Source organism: Chrysochloris asiatica, unplaced genomic scaffold, assembly GCF_000296735.1.
Source record: "Chrysochloris asiatica unplaced genomic scaffold, ChrAsi1.0 scaffold00067, whole genome shotgun sequence".
Taxonomy (NCBI): Eukaryota; Metazoa; Chordata; class Mammalia; order Afrosoricida; family Chrysochloridae; genus Chrysochloris; species Chrysochloris asiatica.
The window spans coordinates 15,863,986-15,867,098 of record NW_006408585.1 but is presented as its reverse complement, the minus strand read 5'-3'; positions in this window follow the sequence as shown (position 1 = coordinate 15,867,098).

Below are 3,113 nucleotides of genomic sequence, written 5' to 3'. Positions count from 1 at the left end.
TCATTAATGTCTAATGCATCAAATCTGCTCATGAAATGATCTCTAAATCCAGGTGGAATATGTTCAAGATTATAGTTTGACTCTCATAGACTTGTTTTAATTTTCTTCAACTTCAGCCAGAACTTGCATATGAGCAATTGATGGTCTGTTCCACGTTCATCCCCTGGCCTGGTTTTGGCTGATGACATGGAACTTTTCTACCATTTCTTCCCATATATGTAGTGAATTTAATTTCTGTGTATTCCATCCATGTGTATAGTCATTTTTATGCTTTTTAAAAAGGTATTTGTAATGAACAAATTCATTGGTCTTACAAATTTATATTATGCAATTCCCTGCGTCATTTCTATGTTTGTAGTTGTTTCTCCTTATTTTGAGTTGTGCCCATCAGCAAATGAAGATCCCGAGGGCATTGCTCCATTCGTGTCATCACTGTCATCTCTACTTTGAGGAGGCAGCTCTTCCCCAGTCACATTTTGAGTGCCTGCCAGTCTGAAGGGCTCATCTTTTGGCACTATATCTGACAATATTTTGGTGCTTTTCATAATGTTTTCATTTTTCAGTACTATATCTGACAGTGTTCTGATGCTATTCATAAGATTTTCAATAGCTAAACATTCCTATGTAGTTTTCCTCTCTTTCTTCCTAGTCTGTCTTCATCTGAAAGCTCAGCTGAAAACTGTCCATATGGGTAATCCTGCTGATATTTAAAACACCGCTGGCAGAGCTCCCAGCATCATAGCAAAATGCAAGCTACCAAAGTTCGAAAAACTGACAGGTGACTTGAGATCCAGAAATAAATTCTTGTGTTTATTAAGATTTAATATAAAGCAATAGTATTTCTATGCAGCTGGCATGTGAATTATTTTGCCAATAATGCTGGTTTGCTGTTGTTAGGTGCTATCCAGTCAGTTGTGACTGACAGTAGCCCTATGTTAATACTGATAGAAACACTACCCTGTCCCACCTCATTCTCAATATTGTTGTGTTTGAACACATTATTGGTACCACTGTGTTAGTCCATCTCATTGGGAGTCTTCCTCTTTTTCACTGATCCACCACTTTAGCAAGAATGATGTCCTTCTCCAGAGACTGGTCCTTCCTGACAACATGTCCAAAGTAGAAGAGACAAAGTCTTGCCATCTCACTTCTAAGGAGTTTTCTGACTATACATACTTTTTCAAAAATAGATTTGTTCCTTCTTCTGACAGTCCATCGTATATTCAATATTCTTTGCCCACACCATAATTCAAATGCATTCACTCTTTTATAGACATTTTTAATTCAATGTCCAGCTTTTGCATGCATCTGAGGTGACTGAAAATACCATGGCTTAGGTAAGACTAAGGTGAGCCTACCTTAGTCCTCAAAGTGACATCTTTGTTCTTTAACACTTTAAAGAGGTCTTTTGCAGTAGATTTGCCTAATGCAATACATTATTTGATTTCTCAACTGGTGCTTCCATGAGTGCTGATTGTGAATCTAAGTAAAATGAAATCTTTGGCAAGTTCAATATTTTCTCCATTTATCAAGTTAATTTTGGGTTCAGTAGAGTGGTTCTTATTTTCTTTACAGTTAAGTGCAATCCAGTCCATACTTCAAGTCTTCTTCACTTTCCCATCCCCCACACAGCAGGTAAGGTTGTATCATGTGCATATCACATATAGTTGGCAAGTCTTCCTCCTATCCTGATGACATGTTCTTCTTCATATAATTTATCTTCTCAGATTATTGTCTCAGTATTCAGACTGAATAAGTATGGTGAAAGGATAAAACCCAGATAAACAGACTTCCTGATTTTAAACTATTCAGCATTTCCTTGCTCTATTTGAACAACTGTCTCTTATTCTATGTACAGGTTCCTCGTGAACACAATGAAATTCTCTGGACTTCCCATTCTTTGAAATGTTCACACAGTTGAATGCCTTTGCATAGTCAATAAAACACTGGTAGACATCTTCCTGGTATTCTCTGCTTTCAACCAAGGTCTATGTGATGTCAAAAATGTTATCTCCTTTTCATATCCTCTTTTGAGTCTGGCTTGAACATTTGGCAGCTCCCTGTCCATGCACTGCTGCAAACATTGAGTTATTTCTTTAAAAATGTAACTTGTAAGTTACATTAATGTTGATGTTGTCATCATCAAGTGTCATTGAGTCAGTTCCAACAACTTCTAATAACCCTGTATAGGGTTTCTGAGACTGTCAATTTTTATGGGAGTACAAAGCCTCCTCTTTCTCCCATGGAGTGACTGGTAGATTCAAACTACTAACCTTGTGGTTAGCAGTCCAGCTCATAACCCAATTTGCCAACAAGACTCCTTGATATTAATGACAGGATGGAAAATTATATTATATTCCAAATATACAAAACTAAGGTCCAGGTATATTAAAGAATTAAATGGGAGAAAAAAAATATAAGAATATCCACAAGACCACACTTACAATCTAAATTTAGGGAAGATTTTAACAGCATTGAAAATCCTGATGTTATAAAAGAAAACACAGACCTTCTTTCTGAAGGATAAAGCATAGCGTAGGTAAGATAGACAAGGGTCATAGAAAAGCATATCTAAATAGTTAACAAATATATTAAGAAAGTTTGCATACAACAGTGGTTAGGGAGATGCAATTAAAGCATCACTATGCTTCTCAGAATAGCAGAACTTTACAATAAGTGTTCAACAAGAGGGCTTCTCTGCTATTCATAAGGTTTTCAGGGACTAAATATTCAGAAGTGGTTCATCTGTCTTCATCTGGAAGCTCATCTGAAACCTGCCCACCGTGGGTGACCCTGCTGGTATTTAAAATACCTGTGGCATTGCTTCCAGAATCACAGTAACTCACAAGCCACCACAGTATGACAAACTGACAGATGAATAGAAGAGAAATACTGTCAGATATAGTGCTGGAAAATGAGCCCCTCAGGTTGGAAGGCACTCAAAATGATACTGGGGAAGAGCTGCCTCCTCAAAGTAGATTTACTGTGATGAGGTGAATGGGGTAAAGACCATGGGAGTAAAGCCTGCAGGACCTTCATTTGCTGATGGGGCACAACTCAAAATGAAGAGAAACAGCTGTACACATCCATTAATAAAAGGAACATGGAATGTA